Source organism: Lepeophtheirus salmonis, chromosome 6 (assembly GCF_016086655.4).
Source record: "Lepeophtheirus salmonis chromosome 6, UVic_Lsal_1.4, whole genome shotgun sequence".
NCBI lineage: Eukaryota > Metazoa > Arthropoda > Copepoda > Siphonostomatoida > Caligidae > Lepeophtheirus > Lepeophtheirus salmonis.
In genome coordinates, this window is record NC_052136.2 from 51314613 (window position 1) to 51338299 (window position 23687).

At 31.7% G+C, this 23687-nt stretch overlaps 1 long non-coding RNA gene across 1 annotated transcript; it reads right to left on the reverse strand.

Annotated features, from left to right (window-relative positions):
- Nucleotides 1–207: 207 nt before the first annotated feature.
- Nucleotides 208–3019, reverse strand: LOC121120838 (uncharacterized). Its single transcript, XR_005865220.2, has 3 exons — nt 2865–3019; nt 984–2786; nt 208–906 (listed from the first exon to the last, which is right to left on the reverse strand). It is a non-coding gene; the product is annotated as an uncharacterized lncRNA (long non-coding RNA).
- Nucleotides 3020–23687: the final 20668 nt, after the last annotated feature.

Consider the following 23687-nt stretch of genomic DNA (forward strand, 5'->3'; position numbering starts at 1 on the left):
TACTTAACACTCTTATTTTATAAACCATATTAATCAATTATTTTGTAAGATATTTTTAAATGAAACCCATTTCCTTATTTTGGGTTTTTGGGAGACAGACTAGCCCACCTATTTCTGAGGGCAGTATAAAGTAAATTAATAGACAGACTTTATAACTTGGAGCCAACAAAGAATTCAGAGCATATTAGTAGATCCTTACTTAATACATTTTTTTAATTATTTAATTTTCTTATTTTTCTACAATTATTATCATTTTGTACCCTTTTCCTTCCTTCCCTTATTTCGTTATGAATGCCCGAAACAATGTTTTTTCTAAACAATTGCAAAATGAATTAACGATTTTATAAAATAGATGTTTGAAGATATGGTCATTATTACATACTTTTGTAATAGTTATTTCTCCCAATTCAGTTCCTTTTAACTTTATTTTCAAAGCGATTCTCTTTAGATCATTTTCCCCTCCATCTTCCAAAATAATTTTGGGACTTTCTATGCCAGTGCATAAATAATGCCATGTATTTTTTTTACGAGGCTTCTTGAAATATATCCACTTACATAAAAAATTATATTACTTTCGTCGTCCTGAAGTAATTCAGGGTATGCTTCATTTAAGAGTACTAAAAGGGAGTCTGCCTCCTCCTTGATCTCAACAGTAATTTCATTTGACGGATAAAAGCTAGTTTTAATTTCGGTAAGTGACATATAATAGAATTTAAGGATCAGGGATTTTAACCTAAAAGTTTTTTTCTTCTTCGACAAACTGTCGTACACTCATAAAGTAATTAGCTCCATATAGTTGTCTGTAGTATCCAAAACGCCTCTCTATAGTATCATTTTTTATTGTTCCAAGCAAAATGTAATCCACGATTTTCATATTTAAGAGGTATCCAGTTATTTCTCTCAATGCTGCAGTCGTATGAATGGCACAAAAGAATGTTTCATTAGTTAAGCTTTATGATATCACTATTTATTGATTTTTCTACCTGCTGTAGTTGTTCTAACATTTATGATATTGAACCATGTTCTTATGATTTTCAAGAATGATGAAGTTTCCTTCCAATGGGGATACTTATTTGAATAAAACAACAAGGCTTCAATTGTTGATTCATGAAAGAAAGAGTCAGCAAGTTTTACGTAGCACCTCTCTATGGATCTTGGGTCAAAAACCTTTTGATTCAACTTGCATGCATATGTAAGACCTTTTCCAAGTTCAAGACTGTACAGGTCTTGGATATGTTTCATCTTTGGTTTTATCACATTACCATCAAAGTCTGGACATTCAAATTCCTTCTTGTTTAAAAAGTTAGAATAATCATTTTTGAATAAATGTATCTTTTAAAAAAACTCTTTTTTAAAGTAAATACACTTGACTTCCCTCCTTATTGTTATTTGGCACTGATCAAATTTCATCTCTCCTCGACATCATTCGTAAAAGAAAATTTTATCTATTGGAACTGTGTCCGTCTACTGATACAGCAGTTACATCAAATCGGATTTCAGTTAATGCCGATAATATGTCTGAATACTTGGAACATATTGTCTTAGAGTCGGTCTTGAAAATGGGGATCAAAGCAACTATATCTTAATAGGAACCAGCAATACTTCTTATCATGTAGCACAGGAGGGTTTTTGTCACTTCATTGTTCTCGCTTACAAATACTTTGCCACCAGCATATTCAGCATATTTCTCACAATATACTTCATCTACCATCAGACTTACCATCTTCTCTCTTTCTGTCAAGCAAGCAATTCTTGCTTTCAGATACTTTTTGGAATCGTCAGTTAATCCAGTGACAAGTGAGATGAAGGATGAAATTATTTTTAAATGTGATGGAGAGGGTAAACAACATATATTGTTATTAGCTTACTGTTTATAGAGAGTAGTTGAAGTGATAGGAGTATTATAATTTGATTTAGCGACAGCAATAATAAAAGAAGAATATCTACCGACTTTTATATTTTTCGAGCAAGGTTGAATATGTTTTGATACAAAATCCATCCTATTTTTTGGATCATCACTTTCCATTTTTTCCTTTGCTTCATTCAACAACTGAACTGCTAAGTTTATTTTGTCCATTGGATTTTATTCGTCTCCTGAATTTTTCAGGAATTATGTTTATTAGCTCCGAAAAGAGCGAAATTGTATTTTTACAGATATGAGACACTTTGAAGGAAGCAATTCTATAACCATTGACCCAAATTGACAAGTCCATGCTCTCCATCACCTCTTATCAACACTTTACCTATGGAGATGCAATTTCATCTTGCACAGCAAGATGAAATTTTGGCTGCTAATAATATTAATAGATATAACACCAGCAGGCAGTTCATGTTCCAATATACCCTTCTGAATATGTCCGAGAGAGTTTATCTTGTGTTTGTTTAAAAACAATTGGGATTTATTCTCCATTACCTCCTCTTATGTATCATTCTTTACTTGAAAAAAATACTGGCCTGCTTTGAGTAATCTTTCGTGATAAATAAGCTGAAAGGTTGTGAAATTGGGATGGAATGGCGTCCTCTTCCAAACAATGGATGGTCAGAGATTTAGAATTCCTCTTTCTGTATTTGTTTGTATCCTCGTGATTACTCTAGAAGTCACTCGAAAGGAAATTTCGACTACAGACTACTGAATTCTTTGATGGCTCCTAGTTATCACGATGTATTGCTCGGATCCGTTTTTGGCGAATATTGGGAGGTCTCGGAAATGCATGAAAGCTGACGTTGTTAATCTCGCGACGTTTGTACCCACTCTTGCATCCTATTGCTACACATTTATTAACCATCTGTAAAATAATTAAGCATTTAATTATTTAAATTGCAAAAATTGAAGTAAAAATGATTTTAAATAAAACTTCTTGCACTTCACTGTTATAAATATATTATAATAAATCTTCATTAACGACGATAATGAATTGGAATTATTCCTTGATTTTTTGAATTTCCAGCGTGGATTTATATTTTAATTTTACAGCACACTTCCCAATGCACTCAATAGACTATACATCTGATAGGTACTGATATAAAAAGAAAAGAGAAACAGTTATAGACAATAGTGTACTTTAGGACGGAGTTCGTAGAAATAAAAATGAAAAAAGAAGAACTGTATTGTCCTCATTTTAGAAGTTCTTCTTTTAGTAGTAGTATAGAAACCTTATTTTATTTACGAGAAGGAATTTGATTATCTCTCAAAGTTGATTTTCAGAATTTGCTTCCATCGTTAAAGTAATATCAACAGCACAATTTAAAAAAAAAAACGAATCCATGTTTGAAAGACGTCAAGTTATTTTATCGATTGCGAATATAAAAGGTAGGGTGAAAAAAGAATTCCTTTTCTGCAAATCTTCTTTTCCCTTAGAATTCATTACAACGAAGTTATTGAGACACTTCTATCAAGCAATTCTTCTTAACAGGGTTGAAAAACATTTGAATAAAGATCTCTAATGAATTTCAAAATGTGACAATGACCTACGAGGTGGAATGTTGAAGGAAAATCAAATACTACCAAAGCACCAAAATTACAACTCTTTTTTAAAGATTTCATTGCAGTAATGGTATTACTCGAAATATCCGTCATTTTTAAATTTTTGAGGAACCCTTTCTGCTCTTCCGTATACAACACTCTGGGTAAAAATAGGTATGCCTAATTTAAAATGACAGCATTTCTTGCTTTTGCAAGAGAACCTGGCAGAGTTCCTACTTTTTGTATAGATTTCACTATTATTAAGAGATATGGAGATTTTTCTTCCCCAGCAATAGAAAATATTCGTTCACACAATCCGTCAGGACCAGACACTTTATTATTTTTTAATTATTTCTTAATATAATTAATGATGTTATGCATAGTGAATAATCCTCCATAAAATATTTTGCAAGCTTATCATGGATATAAGTTCATTTTTCTTAATGTTACTTTATGATTTTTTTTTTCACAATTTTTTTTTTTTTTTTTTGAAGGAGTTTAGTTTTTATTTTAGGATAACATTCAACATCAATATTCTTTTTCATCTCAGCTCCAGGTCTTTCAAAGATTCTGAAGAAATTCACCAAGTCCGTAGTGTAATTTTTCTTAAAAGAAAATTACGAACATCTTGTTGTCTATTAGCTTTTCTATTTTGAGATTTAATAAACTTGGCTACAATTTTACAAACAATCTGCAAGAGTCATGCATAAGTTTTTCTTCTAGAACAAGGACTAAATCCTAAAAAAAATTGATTTCTTTTAAAGTTATCTTCGCTTGAAATCCATATCAGTAGTTTCTAGGAATATAATGGCTATTTTGTGAAAATTATGTTCTATATAGAGCTATTTAATATGTTTAACTAAAATTGAAAAAAATAGAACGAAATCTATTTCTACCACTCCAGACCAGATTAAGTTTTTGGTCAAATCTACTGAATTGAATAGAGAAGTTAGTTTCCATATTATTACACGATGGGGTAGTAACATGCTAGATGGTCAATATTTACCAAATCTCCAATTCATATAATCAAAAAGTTATCGACTGTCATTTCTTGCTCTTATTTGTTTTTTTCGAGGATTCCAATTTTAGATCTAGATTATTTTGCGATTCACGTCTGTACCTTTTGTTCAAAGATTGAGACCTAAATCGACCATTGGAAGAAGCTCCATCGTTTTTATGTTCCTTTAAAGCTTTAAGATTAGTTTTGGAATGAATACTTCCAGAGTCCAGAGTAGATTAACTACTTCCAGTTTAGATTCCGAGTTATTATTACTTGTATTATTTGAGAATAACGTATGTAATTCGTTTAAAGGTGGGTCCCCCCATCTATCGTACGTGTACACGTATACGTATTTATAATAGGTTAAATAAAAAGCTCTGAGCGTTTTTTTATTTTATTTTGACAATAAAAATAAGATAGTTAGGATTATCCGATTTAAATGGTTCCAAATTCCAAACGGTTTTATGGCTAATTTTCAGTTCCTGGACAATGAAATAATTGCTTACATCCCGGTCCAACTCTAAGATTTTCGTTATTTTATCGACATTTTCAACGTCTATATAACTAGAACAGAATCGTTGGAACCACCGCTTTGCTGTTGCATTCGTTACTGTATTGGGTTCATAAACATCAAATTTTTTTTTGGTTGCCCACCTTTCCCCCTTGGTCCTAGTGATACTAAAGAATGTGTCGAATTTTTCCTTTTTTTACTTCCATTTTGTACGTTGTAACACATACTTCCCCAAACACAAAACTTTAAATGATTTTTTATGTGTACGATTAACCTTTAAGCATACTTTCAGACTTTGTTATGCAATGTATTAAACGTGAGATATAGCTCACTAAATACATCTAGTAAAAAACACTCAGAACATTTCACTTAATATATAAACGAGGGGTATTTGAAAAGTTTCTGACATTAACATAAAAATACCAGCACTCGTAAATAAAAGTTAGTCACATCTTTCTAGCATTTGTTGAGAGTTAGTCACCATACCTTTGGACATTTTGGTCACACGGTTGTTATAACTTTCGTTTGAGTGAGTTAATGTGAAGGGAAAAAAATATGAATTCTTATTTTTCCACAGAGTCAACATGTAACTCAACACAATCCTCGAAGCGAAGTTACAGACAGGACAGGTATCAGGGATGGAAGCATCGCAGGGAGAAGTGTGTAAAGTCAAAATGAGACTATATGTGACTAGTTTTTATATACAAGTGCTGCCATCTTCACGTTGAGGTCGTAAACTTTTCAGACTACCCTCCTATTAACTATTGTTAGTTGAGATAAGGAAGTCTCCTTGAGAGCAACTCTTCTTCAGATAACATATATACTGTTCTATATACATATCTACACATACGAGCGATGTGGTAAACCGTCTTAACACCAAATTTTCGTCAACTTGAGTTTGTGGTAGTTGATGCCTTTGAATACAATCTATTAGGCAGATCAGGTTTTTTTTCCTTCCCTTCGTTTATCTACTGAAATTTTTATCCTGAGCTTAGAGAACAACACTTTCACTTGTCCAGCAGTTCTGTTCAGCCTTTTGGGTTGTTGTTAAAAACTAATATCACACTCAATTTAACTCTTCAATTAACCACAAAAACAAATTTAAAATGTAAATAGCATGCTTATAACTCGAGTTATTATTGTTTAAAGTTGAAAACATGCTTTTTCTTCAAAAGTTCATAGCTTCAAGACGAATATATTAAAAAGTTTTAAAATATCTTATTTCATAGCTGAAAGTCTGAACTTATTTTTCTTTTTTTTAAAGAGCCTTTCCAACAAAACTCTTTATTCTTTTCAATTTGAGATAAGGCCATGATAATAATTCAAGGATAAAACTAATTTTTAAATTGATTTCATAAGAAAAGTCCATATATTTTTATTCCAAAGCTTAAAGGAAGAGAGAGAAAAAGGAGGGGATAGAACATAAAAGGGTTAAATGAAATCCCTCTTGAGAGTAAGATCCCAAATTCGGGATTGGTGATCATCAATAGAGAAGATCGCATGTGTGGGAAGGAATCCCTGGCAACAAAATCCCTGCTGAATTGGCCCTGACCACTAGTCTATGATTTTGTCAGGATTTGCTTCGAGAGTTCCCTTGAATGTCCGTCTTTTGGAGTCTCTCACTCACTAAGGATCTGCAACAACTCATCAGGGGTTTTAAGGAGCTTGGGAGAGTGTTTTCAATAAATAAATTCATTTTAATTCCTTAAGAAGTTCATTACACAATTATTTATTTCAATTCTTTCTTTCATTTCATAACCATTTCACTAATAGAAAGAGAAAAAAACCGACATTTTTGGTCTATAAAAACAAAGAGGGAAAATTATAATGTTCATGTATAATATTTTGCTTGAATAATCTTATCCCGATTAAAATATATAATAAAAAGCATGTTTTCATTCATGTAATAGTAAAATGAAAGTTCCAAAAGTGTGGAAGAAGGAGAAGTTAGGATTTGTAGTGGACCAACTAATTTGGTCCTTTAAAGAAGTGTGTTATATTATATAGAACAAATCAGTGGTCAATAGGTTTTCCTATTACTAGGAGTGTAATTAATAGAGTTGACGATTTTGTAAGGCAAAAAAGAGAACGAGGAGAAGGGAGAGCAAGCCTTAGGGTATTACTGAATTAAGACTCTTGTTAATATTTGTTGGCTGGTATATGATTTTGGGAAGATAAAATTAATTACTGGTATAAAAAGGAGAATCTTTTATGTTTAAAACAGCATTACTCCAGGGAAAATATTGTTATTATATTTAACTTCATATATATACTTATTATATATATTTTTTTAAATACACCAAAGATATGCGAGAATGCTTACTTCTGAGGGATAAATTAACACCAGAACGATTTTTTAAATATTGAAAAACATAATAATTTTCTTTTTCTAACTATTAAATGTAGTTTTTCAATATAAACATTAGGGTGATGCAGTTGTCCCAACATTAAAAAGAATCAGCAAAACCAAATTTTGGTACTGCATCTATGTAAGTAGAACACAAATATCATTTTTTTGCAAATTTGACAAACGTTACCTCCAGCACAATTGGCATTTCTAAACATGTATGAAGCAAAAAAAAAAAATTGTGCGTTATTTTAAAAACATGTTTATCAATAAAATATTTATATGAACAAAAAACAACTATATTGTTTTTTTTTTTTTTTTTTTTTTTTTTTTTTTTGTGACTATAATTTATTTGATTCTAGAGAGCAATAAGTAATTGCACCTACACTGTTTATTAAATATAATAGACATTATTAAACTTCAGTTCAGAGAAGAAGAATAATAATAATAATAGTTTTTCTTTTCTAGCTATTTTTTTTTTTTTTTACTAATTATCATCTTTATATAATAATATAACTTAATAATTATTATTAAATTAGTAACTAGTTGACACATATATATTCATTCGTATATTTTTAAATACCAACTAATTTAGTTGTGCTTTCTGTTTCTTTGATTTGGGTGGGAATGTCTCAAGGCATAAGTAGTCCTGTCTTTTGGGAGGGGGGGCTGGACTACAACACTCTCTAAATCTGGTTATATTTCTTGTTAGAATATAAATAAAATATTTAAATAACTAAATTTTACGAGAATCATTAATAAGAAAAAAAGCAAGCATCATAACCTTTTTTGTTCATACAAATATTTAATTCTAAACATGTTTTTAAAATAATGCATAATTTTTTTATTTATTTCATAATTGTTGAGTATTGTAATTGTGCTAGAGGTAAAGATTAACCTAATTTGTTACGATTTTGTAATCATGTTCTACTTACTTAGATGCAGTACCAAAATTAAGTCCCGCTGATTCTGAGAAAGACTCCTAATTTTAGGGGCAACTACAATACTCTAATAAACATGTCAACTATAGTCATTCTATAACAAATATCGATTTATCAACAAGTCAAGATACAAAAAAATCGATGTCTTCAATACATGGTACTATTGTAAATTTATTGAAGAAAAAATCATAGAACGTTTGACCCTAATCATGTATGAATTCTTCAAAAAGTATCCAAAATATCCGTATACTTTTTTTCAGAGGAGGGGATTTGGTCTCGAGCTCATATTTTAAAGACTTGCGACTTGACTTGACAGTTCAAACTTGACACTTTATTGTTTTTTAGGTCATTTTTAATAAATTTCCTATCAATTTTTTCAACTTTTTATAAGAGGTATTTAAAAAATGTTTGAATTTGGCATTGGATATAAAATACTATTTAAAGTATACTTCATGGGGATTTGAATTGAGATTCAAATCAAATTATTTCTTCTTTTCTTTTCATTACTTTGATTATTATCCTCAGGAAATCCCTCTCCCCTTCTCCTCAAAAGAACCTGTTCTGTGTAGAAGCTTTTATATAAAAAAAGACAAAATTATATTTTATTAAGACAAAAAATAAGAATGAACATAATCAAAAGTCAATTCAATCAAAAAACTTATTATTATCTAAAAAAATTAACAATATAAACCCTTCATCTCATTAGGAAATTGGATTTTTTCACATGTTAAGGGTAAACTATGTAATACATAACTCAATAAAAGCAGATTGAACAGTAAGAATGAGTTTTAAAGGAGAGCAGGCTTGACCTCCATGGACAAACTGTTAGCTCAATCGGGGTATGTGCACATCAAGTCAAAAATATTTTATTTGCTGTTAAGCCTAAGGAAGAATGCATTGCCCTCCCCCCTCAATCCATTTATTTATTGCTCTAGAAACAGTTACAAACTTTAAAGTAAATGCACCAATAGTCACCACTAACTCTGGCGAAACCCCAAAATTAATATTCAAGGAACGAATAGAAAGATGGAGTCCAACGACGGAAGAATTATTTAAAAAAATATTCATATCCCAGCCTAAAATGAGTTTGTTATAGATTGATGATGTCATTTATCTTGATAAATAAATTCCTGAAGATAGAATCCTTCCGCAACAGTGAAACTTAGACGTCCTCTCATCTCTTCTATGAAAAACTTATTTTTGTCCCAAAGATGGACAAGTAAAATAGGAAATAACCAAGAACTGACTTGTTAAGATTGATTTTTCGTCACATACTTCAGAAACAAGAATTTTTTTTAAAGATGGAATGCCTTATCTCCAAAGTTTAAAGGATACTGTATTTCGCAAAAAACCATATACCAACGGGACTCTAAGAGTAGATGTCTGTTGTTTAGAGGTCTTGAATGATCTCCCTCTACCAAAGCCAACCTAAACGAATAATTGAGAATTGTTCAGTTTTCTTTCTTTCATTTGTTGAAATACGCTACAATAACCACTTTGTCTTTTGAACATTTGTATGTAATATGCAAAAATTATAGCTGTACTTAAAGTGGAAGGATTTAAATTGGTGGATGATACATATATAAGGTATGGAAAAAATAAATCGATTATTTTTAATGGTTTTTTATTTCCACTAGTATTTCTTTCCTTGGTAATCCAAAAAGTGCTTACATGACGGTAAGATCCGACAATTTCTAGTTTTTTATGGACATATTCCATAATTGGCCTTCCAGAGCGTGGTGCATCTTGGACATAAAAATTATCGGAACGGAATTTTATGTGTTTGTATTTTCCAATATTTATACATAGTCCTGATATTTTTCCGAACTCTTGTATAGTTTCAATAGAAGTCTGAATTGATTGAAGCACTTGATATCCTTGTCGTGCTCCTCGATAGGACTTAGGGTTATGATGTAGAGTTGACGGTTGTATAAAACTAGGGGGCTCTATTTATTGGCCTTGTATCTTTCAGGGAACCCATACTCTTTTCTACCATGATTCTGTGATGCAACTTTGGATTAACTCCGCAACATTCTTCTGTGGAGACTCTGCTAAAGTCGCGGATCTGTTCAAAGAGCTGGGCAGGGGAAGATGTGTTTATTAGAATGTTTGCGGAGTGATTCTATGTTGTCTAAGCCCTGAGTTCCTCTTTCATTAAGAGTGCGTAGTCTTTTGTGGGTGTGTCTATTTTCTGACATTAAAAAAATTACAGAGCTAGAATTATAAGGAAACTGCAGTTCAGAATGCAAAATGTTTTGATCTTTTTCGGACACAGTTAGCGAGGAGGGGCATGCTTTATCAGGAGAAACATTGAAACTTTGTGGTTGGGGGATTGTGCAGATTTGCATGGGTAAGTTCAAGCAATTTTCTCTATTTTTGAAAAAGTTTAGTTTTATAATATGACCTTAAACCAGGAGAAGGGATGATATTTTTTTATCAATCAGCGACTATTTAAAAAGGCAATTCTCCATATCCTAATTCTATTTCTAATCCTTTAAAAGCAGGATGAGTTATAAGGCTATTTTTATTAGATTCCGAGCATATGAAGCCAATTTTTTTCCTCATCGGTTAGGAGTCCATAACATTTAATAAGTCAGTTTCTTCGATCCTACCCACAGGTTTTAAAGCTTTCAAGAGGAATTTCTTCATTCTGTTGAATTCCATAGCCCTAGTGATATCTACCATAAAACTTTTCCCTGATGATATTTTCTAATGTCTCAAGGGAAATTTAAGTTCTTAAATTTACTCATTATGTCAATCGGCGTCTTTAAGCTTATCAAAGCTTTTCATGTGCCCATTTCTTAGCTCAGATGAGAGAAAACTAGGGCTTCCAGCCCTAGTTTTTTAATAGTAATATTGGGCAACGTTGAAGCTAAGGAGGTCTTTCGAATCAGGGGTAGACTTATCTTCATTCGTAATCATTAATTTGAAGCATCTCCAATATATCTGATTTAAAGGGAAATCAGACGTTTTGTTATTAATGTACCTGTTCTCCTTGTTTTCGTCATTTGAGGGAATTTGGACTCCACTCATTGAAGAATTCCACACTGAAATTTGCATGGAGAAGGCATTCATGGGATTGATCAAAGACTAAGATTCTGGGTGTGAGGCAGCCAGGACACTCGGACCAGGAATTTCAGAAGAAAGCTTAGATCCTTCTGGTCCAGATGTAAAAAAAAAGTCGAATGAGTAGGCACCCTCAAGGGTTGCGACATAATGAGTGGGCTTTAAAGAAAGTCCTATTCGTTTTAAGGATTTTTAAGCGTTTCTTTAAGATCCAAAGCATTAAAATTAACAAAACTCACAATTTTTAATATTCCCACTAAATGAACAAAGTTTACAAATGTCATTTATATCAAACTAGTTAACTGATTACCTTGTTTTGTTTTGTTTTGTTCTTTTTTTTGTTTTGTTTTTTTAACCAGATACATTTTTTTCAATATATATAAAAAATGGCCTTCAGACTTAGACTTGCAAGATCGAGCCTTGAGTCTTTCTTCAATACTTTAAGTAAAGCCCTTAATATTTAAATCATGTCTATTTATAATATATATATATATGTAGGTAGTTAATATCGTGAAGCCCATTTTTTCCATCCCTGATTTGTAAGCTTTCACTTCCTGGAGGAATCATATCCCATAATCAGTCAGATAAATAAATTTTGATAGTTCGAAGAAAAATATATATTTTAGAGATATATAAAGACTAATTCTAGTAGAGAGGCTGTATTTTAAATTTAATTATTGGATTTTTTAAGAAAAATAAAATTCCATTCATATTCTTTTTCAATGACAATTCACAGTATCCAACTCTCAAATTAAACATCAAAGAAAACTTTCCCCCTCCTGGTATTTTAAACCTTACCCATATTTAATTGTGAGATACTAGTGATCACAAATTCTGGCCTCCAAACGTGATACAAGCCTGACCATCATATAAAATGGCTTTTGACGCAAGAATGCTGACTTTCTACTTACGGTGACATAAAATTGGCTTCTGGCTATTTCCCTCGTAACAATAACTCACCTAAAAGCAGACTCAGTAGAAACAAAAAATTTATCCAAATTATATTTTAACAGAACGACAGGCAAAGTCGTGAGAACGTCTGACCTCAAGGATTTTATAGATAGAGATTTTAAAATATTAAGGTCTTATTAAGTTTTACTTATTATTGTGTATTTTTTTAACATTATGTATTGTTATTTAGATTCAGGTTATATGCAAGTTAGAATTATCTCAACTATGAGCAATTGCATAGTGTGACGGTCGTACCTTCATTTTTCTTCCATTATCACTTTTACTGCTACGCTACCTTTAGTTAGTGCTGATCAGTACCTTAGAAGAGGAGAGTTTGGGCATCAAGAGCGCCATCTTAGGGGGGAAATATGAACTAATAACGTACAAGCCTGAGCTTATGTAAATAAATAATTATTTGTAGCGTGGAATAATTTTAACTATTTATTAATTTTTAAAATACTGCTTTTTAGTTGTGGTAATAATAATAGGAATTACAATACAAAATAATGATTAATAAAATAAGACTAAAAACTAACTAACTAACGAACAGACAAACAGAAGCAAAAGCATTTCTTCCATTCAACATCGTTGACAGGGGTAATTAATATGATAAACACCATAAGGACAAAAATTATGTATCTCTATTTGATTAATTTTGCCATTTCCAAAGGAATTCAATAATGAAAAATCATTATTTAAGGATGTTTATAGCTGCATATAGTAGTTTTTAAAGAAAAGAGATAATTATTTCTTACAAGTAACATCACAACATACTTGTTGTCTTAGCTCAACAATTTTTCATCAATAATTGCTCTCAAAGAATTATAATAACACTAAAAAGTCTTAAGTGTAATTAGTCACACCTTTTAAAAAAGTATAACTGGTTTTTTTCATTTATTGAGATAATTTATAACTATTCAGAAAATATTATCTAATTATGAAAGAACAAAGAATTAGATTATTACATTTTGGAGAAAATAATTTGAAATTTTATCTATAATTACTTAGATGTAATTTATGAAATTTAATATGATCTAATATGTAATCCACAACTAATAACCAAATAAGTTGTTATTTAGTATTTCTTTCAATATTAATATTTAAACATTAGCCTTTTGAGTGGTTTTGGAGCCTACTTACAAATAACGTCAAATAAAGATGAATAAGCATAAAGAAAATTATGCATAGTTGAATGTATATTTACAAATTACCAATAGAAATAAAAAGAAATGACTGTTTGCTCAATCTCGTCTGTACAGGATCTAATGTGTATCTAACTATTAATAAAATAAATCGGCAGTTATTTCATGTCATAATAAAAAGAAGGATTTTTTTAATGTTCTTTACGCAAAACTTGGGATATTTACACGACATTGTCGTACAAAAAGATCAAATTGTTCAATAATAACTGTGATGTTGTTACCAAAAACGCATAAATTGTTTTCAAATACAAGGATGGTCTGAAAATTTCCCCATCTCAACGTAAAAAGCTCAAAACTAGTCACATATACAAAGCAGCTCTTGACAGTTACTTGCAAAGGTTTTAGTCATTTTGGACAGGCAGTTGTTATAAATCAGGCGTTTGAGTGAATATTTTTCTGAAAATGGACAAAATTTAGTATGGCTCTTTTAACGTATTTTAGGCGTAATAAATACGAGTTGTGGTGCCAATTAATTACAGTAAATGAAATTGGGATACACCATTATACACCAGAAAAAAAATATAGTCCTAACAGTGGATTGCAAAGATTTTCGACAAATGAAGGTGCAATCACCTTCGTGAATATTTATTTTGCATAAAAATACGTAGAGTAGAATTTGGTTGGGTGACAGATATAGGAGCATCCCAATTTTCGACTAAAAAATTTTCATCTGGAGCAAAAAGACTTCTAGTAAACAGCAAAAAGTCTTTAATTTGGGGGGGGGGGATTCAGCCTCTCCAGCCCACTCCCTGCAGATGCCCCTGGTTAAACAAGAGCTTTTTATATTGTACATAGTGTTAAAAAAGAGGGAAATGCATCAAATTACAATTTTCTTTGAAATACTATTAGTAATAATAGTATACTTATAACTGTAACACAATATTCTCATATAATATATGTACAAAAGGCAAGCAAGAGCTTTCTCTTTGTACAATTTCAAAAAGTTATTTTTTTAAAGTAAAAAAGTGGGAGGGTTACATTAATCACCACTAAGGTGGATATATAGGGCTGAATTCTTTTGAAGCAAAAAAAAAAAGAATAATACCTACAATCTACAGAAAGAAAATCACTCATATATGGATGAAAATAATTTTTACTATTTGATCCATGTATGAATGATTGAATATTCTACAATTCGAACGCGAACATTAAATATTTATTTGGTTCAAAAGCATATCACATAGTTTAAAAAAAAAAGCAAAAATCGCATCTATTCATCAAGTAAAAAAAGCAAAAAATTTATATATATAATAAGAAAATGGAGCATGAAAAAATTGCATTCAATTTATATAAAAATATGTAAAAAAAAAAATAATAAAAAATACGGATATTTGCATCGATGATATCAAAGAGATAAAATTCATTTTGAGGCATGCATATATCTATTATACAATATAATTTATAGATGGATAAAGATGAAGAAGTAATATTTTTAAAGCAATGAACGTTTGTTGTTGAATACACTTGACAAACTATAAATTGCCTACTTTACCCCTAATACACAAACTTTAACAAAAAAGCATTACAATTATAGATATACATTACTTTTTTAGAGATTAAAAAGTTTTTGGTGCACTCATAGAGGACAAAATATTCATATGTGTATAAAAATAATGATGGGGATATGTAGACTCGAGATGCAAATCTCCTTGAGTGAAACAGGTTCAAGTCGTGTCGAGTAACATAAACAAGACTTTCCCTTGAGTTATTTTGGAGTCGTTCCATATTTCCAAAATTGTCATTCTGGAAGTCAGTTATCTTAAAGGAAACGCACTCAACCAAATTATATAGAGGGAGATACCTTTATTCTTGCAATGGACACTATCTGCATTATTATTTATATTGATAATCTTAAGATGGATTTTCCTTAAAATCCAAATCAGGTCTGTATACCGGCCGATAAAGTCAACAAATTCCAAGATGATCCAAAAGCTCCATTGTTGGCCAACCTGTATGAGATCAAGCAATTCATTTATCCGCCAAAACTGAACTTATTGGTTTAAAACTCTTCAAAATAGTTTGAAGACATCAACAAAGTATTCTGCCTAAGTTGTTTAAAAAACATTATTATAATTTTCTTTTTCTTTTACGGTGTTTACCTTTGTCAGAGCTATTAAATCCCGAGAATCCCTTTTTTGACTGTTGTTTGGATTCTGGGTTTAAGAAATGAATAATAGTATCGTCCATAGTACAATTAAAGGTATTATGCATTTTTAACACGACTAATTTTCTTTGCAACTTTGAATCTCATGTCCAGGAATTATCATGGGTTAAGATCGAAGGAAAATATATTAATTGGAAGTAAAAAGTTTTTATTCATAAAATAAATTTAAAATTGTACTTAAAAACTCCTTGATACTACACAACAAAAGCAAATTTAAAGATAAATTAAATTATGAAATGAGAGATTTACAATTTTTTTTTTTTTTTTTTTTTTTCATAAATATAAACGGTCTGATATATATTTTCATGGACATAATGTTTTAGTCAATTATGTTGGCTTTATATCCACATTACTGAAATGGGTCGAGATATCTAGGAATGTTCGCTAAAGTACTTTAGAGACTTAGTTTGATTTATGAAACTACATCTATATATCTGCCTTTAACCTTTTAACTATAAAATTATATCATTTCTTCCTTAACCTGATATCTTATTAGAACCCTTGATTTAAGATGCCTCATGGCTACTATTGCAAATATATAACTAACGGCTTATTGAATCACTATTATTGATTTTTTTTTAATCCTGATATTCCCCTATTCGGATATTTAGCCATTTTCAAGGTTTAGTTAATGCAATTGTCTGTTTTGCTGAAAAGTCGTTCCTTTTTTTTTTTTCATTTGATTTCTTCGCATTTCAATGTGAGGACACATGTGGATTCGCTAATCTCTTTTTAGGGAGGCTTAATCCCCCTAAAGGAATCTGAAGCCCCCTAAAAAAAAAATGTTTAATTATATCTTATACAGGGTCCAAGGAAAGTTCTGTTAAACGTTTATTAAAGTACCAATGATATAACTAATTACATAATTTGCATATAATTATATAAATAAGTTGACACAAGTTCCAAACATATGTCATATAACTTTTAATCGAAATGGTCACCCTTAGCCTTGACCACAGCTGAAAGTCTGTCTGGAACACAAATGTATGCCGCACGCACTATGTCTACGGGAATGGAGTCCCAGGCAGCCTCCAAGTTTGGCCTTCATGTCGTCCAAATTCTTGATGGGGGGCACACAGACTCTCTGCTCTCAAGAATGGACTACATGGAGAAATCCATGACATTTAGGTTAGAGCTAGAGAGGGGTCAGACTGGCTTGTCTCAGAAGCAACTCAAATTGGCCTCACACCACCACTGTGTCTCTCAAGATGTGGGGGAAGGGACAACATTCTGTTGGAAGGTCAATGGCTCATTCTGGAAGTGTTGTTATTCTCAGGGAACAAGACCTTCCTCCAGGATGGTGGTGGTGATGTACTGCTTGTTGTTGATCTTCGCGCCAGCCGGCACAAACACAAAGGGGGGACTTCCCTGTCTCAGTCATAGCCACACAAATAATCACAGACTGATCATTTTGGTAGTTAAAACCCTGTTCCACGGTGATGAAAATTATCATCACTGAACACAATGTTAGGTGCCGTGCCAGTCCTCAGCTTTTGAAGAATGTAATTGCTTCTCTCAAGCCTTTACCTTGCTTGACAGGTGATGTTCCCTCTTCAATTTGTAGGGATACATTCAAAGGTCTCTTTTTGTTGTTGCACCCATGTTAAATCCTTGGCCATCTTGGTAGTGTTCCTCCTGGGATTTCTTGCAATCCTTGTCTTGACGACTCCGGGCTCCGAATTTCACCTTGGTCTGCCATATCTGGGTCGTTCCTTGATATATTGATTAGCGTCGTAAATCCTAATGGTTATGTTGATGAGTGTCGGGTTGGCCTTCAGGCTTTTCATGTTCCTCAAGATGGCTGGACCAGATTTGCCCTTCAGGTACTCCTTGATTATAGCCTCTCTCTTGGCTTTCATTGTGGTTTACAAAAATATTATTTTATTCAAAACTATTTATTTAGATCTAGTTTCGACGCAAGTAGAGTTTAAATATAATATCTTGCAACTTTAAATTTAATCATATTAAATAAAGTTAATTTAAAAGGACTTTCTGTCGACCCTGTATACTCTTATACCTATTTTTAATTTCGTTTTTGGTGTTATCACATATGGAATCCAAAATGTTGAAACAAATCTGTCTAAAATTTAGCAAGTTGACGGATAAAATGTAATACGTGTAAATAAAAATGATGAATGTACCTACATTTAAATCCCATTCAAGATGATCTTATGTATTTGTATTATTTTTTATGTTCCTTTAATTGGTTAGATGGAGTTGCAATTATTAAGTATAAGTAAACATTCTAGTGTTACACTTACTCCATCTGACCTAGGAATCTTTTGGTGAAATCCATATATAGAAAGAATTTTTCTTTCTCTAGGAGTCGCCTGGGTGCGAACGCACATTGAATTCAACAGAATAACTTCTCCTTAGGGCATTGTACATGAGCTTCGGCGATACTTGTATTTCAGGTCACCTATATATATATATATACAGAATGTACAGTTGAATATACACCATCATAAGACGATGTCGTTGCATATTTATTTATAATATATTGAATATCATTATATGGCGTAGTTATAGGTTTAAGAATAAATGACCTAGCACCGTGACACCAAAAGTACCGAAGACTCCTAGGTGAAGAAATAAATCCAGCCACAGACCCTAAGATACGTGTTGTACGTAAGATGTATTTTTTCAAACGAGTGCCCTAATAAAACAGACTTCAGATCATTTATTGGTTTAACAAATCAGCTTGCAAGTTTCTCATACAAATTTAAGAAATTAGCAGAGCCTTTAAGTATCCTTCATCTGATGAAGTCAAAAAATTATTTTGTTTGGGAAAACGCACAAGAATATCCATCAACTGGCCTGGAATGAATAATAAAGTTATTTATTACATGAAAATTTGCATGTAAAGAAGATTAGTTCACGTTGAATCCCAAATCATGTGATAAATGATCAAAAAAAGGGGTGTGTTAATTGAAGCCAGGAAATGGTGAAAACATTTGTTTGATGTGCATCATAATCTATAAAAAATATTTACACAGGTGACAAAACGCAGATCCATGGATATGAATCTAAAACAAATCATCTTTCTAGATGAGCCAAATCCAACAAAAGTTGTTCAAGGGAGAAGTACTTCCAAGCAAATGGTTGGCTGCTTTTTTTGGCAGTTAATTCTAAATGTCTCCGTAAGTTTTCCAAGAAATTTGAAAAAAAAACGGAAGAAGTTGCAAATCATTCATCAAGTACTCACACATTTTGCCTTCAACAAAGGTATTTTTGACTAGTCAAAACATCGAAACAATGGGTCCAGCCCTGATTCCCTCCCCTCCCCATTACTTGTTTCTAGCCACTGATGCATTTAAAACCTATATTTTGGAGTGCCCTCAATCAGAACGGAAAAAAAAAAATGGTTCAAAAGAATGCAAAAGTGCACTGATCTTTATGAAGAATATTTTTATAAGCAATAAAGCCAATTTTGATAGTGTCTGTTTGTTTTTTCATTATAAGGCCAGAAATATAAGTAGCAACCTACGTATATACATATAGTCCCCATAAAAAGTTTTAAACAAAAAAACTTATTTGATTAAACAATGCAGCATTGAAAACCTTAGAAAAACATATAATTTTAATTTTTCTATACATTAGTGGTGAATAAGATCATTAGATGATCGGATTTGAATATAAAGTTTCTCACAAAGCATTTTTTTAAATGAATTCAATGTGTTTCTAACATAAGACACTTTGCCAATAGAAAGAAATAGTAATGATGATAATTCAAGCCTCATATTATGTAATTATGTTACTCCAATTTAATAAAATAGTATGTTTAATTATTTACAACCATTTGCAATCACTTCATTACGTAATTAATTCAACTAATAGCTCTTATTAATATTATAACAAAAATCATGACAATCCCTTAATATATAAGTTAAGTAGAATTATAAAAAATGTTGAAAAAAGGAATCAATTATTAATACTGAACACTTAACCATTGTAATTCGTGGAAAATAATTAAACATTTTATCTTTTAAATTGAGAGTAAAATGAATGGAAATCATTGTACCTTGAATCATCCTCAAAGGTATTGATATTTTTTTTCGGCAAAGGGTACGTTCGGCGAAATAGCATTCGAAAAAGTGCCTTTTAGCTTAAATGTTTGTGACGAAGCCCATCAACACAAAAGCGAGCTAGAATAAGTGTAGTATACATTAATATTATCTGACAAATTATCGTCAAATTCTAACAATAAATTATTCTAATGCACCCTTTAAAGGCTCTGCAAATACCATTTAGAGTGCCAAAATTGATCTTTACAATAAAAGAATAATAAATTGACAGATTTATTTGAAAGATGATATTAGGGCTAATATAATTTTAAACTTAGCAAAATTCTAAGGTTTCTTAACTCAGAGGCGTCTGCAAGATTTTTTTTTTTTTTTTCCCCAATACCTTTTTTTATATAGGAAAATTGAAATTTATTTTCTGAATGACTTTTTTTTTAGAAAACAAATAATTAAATTGATTATCAGTTGGGGGGGGGGTATTTTTTTTTCCATAGAAATAATTTTTTTTAATTTTTCTATTATGGGGCGACTACAACAATCCTCCCCTGTGGACGCCCCTATAAATTAAACCACAAATTCGAATAAAAATCCTTTAATGACATAAATATATATATGTAAAATTGGTGTGTATGAAATTATAAATCTAATAAAAAATAAATTTTTGGCCTTTTCCTTTTCTTGATTTTTGTTATAGATTGAAAAAACCAAAAACGAAAATTAAAACATTAACCCTCCCAGATTTAAGTGTATTTGACATAGGAGGAACTTAGCTGTTTTGACGTTTTATTAGATTATCAATCTAGCAAGAGCATATGTAGGTAGGAATTACTCCAATGCGGATCTTCGATTCCACTCTGATTCCAACAAGAACATTCACTTATAACTCCCAAAATAATCATGAGTATTACTCTCCGAATTTATTTGTACACGCACTTTATAATTAGATGTTATCTCCTCAAAAATTAAAGAATTATGATAACAGCTTTAGAAAATAAATAAAATATGAGGCTGTCAAAATTTGAATGATCAAATATTATAAACAAGACCAGTTGGGCTATAATAATTATATTAAATATTTAATAAGGGGAAAGCACGCATAGTATAGGATTAAAATGACTTTTGTAGTTTACTCATGTGCAACAAAAGTGGTTGTTGGATAATATTCCCAAATAGGTAGGAGAAAGTCAAAAATTAGGCTAATCCGATTTGCACTACTTCATAGATGGAGAAAATGTGCATTGAGTGGTCAAAATTAGGCCTCTATATGTGCAAATATAATAATGTTGTTCTTATATAAAGTGCATTTAAATTTTTGTAGTAACATAAACTTCTCTTTGTGTGTACATCCAAAAAATATATATTTACTTTGTTCTTAGTGCATTTCAGGTATATCTAGTCAAGGGGATCAGTCATAATTCTTTATAAAGCTTAATATATCTATAAATATAGGAAATTTAGGTTGTTTTTTAGCTTCCGAATAGCCTATCTTGACATATGAAAAAAAAAGTATTGCAAGCAAGATGTATAAACCCATTTTATGCAACAGCGTCCCTTTTTTACAGGTAAAAATTTTACTTCTGTGTTTTTAGACGTAAAATGCTTTAAGACATATTTTGAAATATTTAAATCCGACTTTGGAACCGAAAATTGGCAAAAACCACTATTTTAGATCCCAATTTTGAGACAACACAAAAGGAAACGTGTGTGCCACCTCCACCACGCCAGTTTCAGTACTAAGGAGACTGAAAGATCATTGGCATATCTATCTGGACTGCCTATAACATCAAGGAGTCAATTACAGTCCCACAGAGCCAAGAAGACCCGAAACTTCTCCAACAACAATATGGCTTACTTCTGACTTGGCTCCACGTACCTCTACTCCAGCTCTAACCTCAGCCCCATGGACTTTTCAGTTTGGGTGTCAAGAAGAAGAATATCTTCCTTGTCTCTGACCCAAATTTGGATACGATCCAAGCTGCTATCATGACAGCGTAGTACACCGTGGGTACGGCCTTCATCGTCAAGATTTGCCAATCTGTGAAGGCTGTTATTGCTTGAAAAGGAGGATATATTTAATAAATTATGGAGTTCATGCTAAGGGGTATACATGGCCCTGTAGTTTGCGTGAACAGATGTAATCATTAATTATTTAAAAATTGTGCCTTGCATTAGAAGTACTTATTCATTTATATAAGTACATAAACAGTATATAAACAAAGTGTAAAAAGATATTTAATAGCTATTCTATAAATCCACCACATTTATCGACTTTATCGACTTTTTGGCCACTTTGGAAATGCTTTCCATGATTCATGGATTTATTTCTCGGAAAGGTATTCTTTCCATTGCCAGTTAATGATGGCTTTAGAAACTCAATATTTTTATGGCGACTTTTCCCCCCTCTTTGAGTCCAGATCTATCTATAGGAACTTATCGACTGGATTTGTATCTGGGCTCAAATGAAGCCAAACGTGCTTTTGGCAAAAATTCATACTTGATTCCAACTATTTTGAGTCTTTTTTCCGATATGGCAAGGAGGTACATCTTGTTGAAATACAATCCAGTGTGTAACTTTGTTGTTCCAGTATAAATTGAGGACCACAGGTTATAAAATTTGGAGATATCGCGATCCTGATTAAAGTTGCGTCCCTTTCACATAAGACTAGCCGAAGTTTTTGCCTGCAGCTTTGGATTCCTCCCCAGACCATTACTGGTACAGCAACTTTCCATTTCATGACTGCTTAATCTTCAAGTCTGACATCCTTCCCAATTATTTTGTCATTTTGGCAGTTAAACTTAGTGTCGTCGATATATATTTTTTTCTCATCTGAGAAGATAATATTTGTGCCCCCCCCCATCTATATTGGTATTTTGTATAGGACTTACAATCGGTCCCTTTTCATTCTTATAATGGGAAAATTGAACAAATCTCAAATTTTATAGCCTAATTTTACATAGAGTACCTCAGTTTACCAATTAAATAAGTCTCATAAATCTTTAATTAATTATTGTAGTTTGACATTATTTTTAATACAGGCCTAATTAATATATGTACATAATTATTAATCTTATAAACTAAAGATTTATTAATGATCACTCAACTCGTTGATATATATGATTACATCTTTTTAGCTATGGGAGTTTTTTTGTTCTGGAAGAAGACACGTCCTTATGATTTAGGACCGGACATGACATCAAAATCTTTTGGAACACCACATCCTAGTATAAACTATTTAATGGTAAATATATAAATTGGGAAAATTAATTTCGTACTTCATGCACATTATTGCTCAAAACGGAACATGTGATAAAACGTTGTAAAAGTGTAATTGTGTAATAGAACGCTTTTAGGACAATATTGCGCTTGCCGGTTCAGTTGTGAATTATTGTGGGTCGAGTATGGAGGTATCAAAGGAAGAAATTTTCGTATTTTACATTTTTATTACCTGAAAGGGAAAAGCACGTCGAAAGCGACAAAGAAAATTTGCGAGGTATACGGGCCGATACAACAGTGGTTTGAGAGATTTGTTTCATGTTTTTGCTCAATTTTGCCTTCTATTGTGAACAAATCAACCGTTTAAAGCTGAGTATCCAACAGAAGCGACCAGCAATGGTGAATAGAAAAAAACAAGACATTATTAAGACAACGCTAGTCCGTACACATCTTTGATGACGCACCAAAAGCTCCAGGAACTCGGATGGGAAGTTTTTATGGGCCCAACCCCAACACACCTGCCACCAAGTTACTACTACCTATTACTGTCAATGGCCAAAGCGCTCGAGGGGTACAAATTTGGCCTCAATAGAGGACTGCAAAAAATGGGTGTCTTAGGAATTGCAAATAGGGACAACGAGAAGGGCATTATGAAGTTGGATTCTCGTTAACAACAAGTTATCGCACAGAAAATTACTTTTTCCCCAAACAAATTACAATTGCAAAAGGAATAGAAGATCATTTAAGAAGTTTCTTTTCGAATCCTCTATCGGAAATGTATTAACATGTTTTTATTAAAAAAAGAG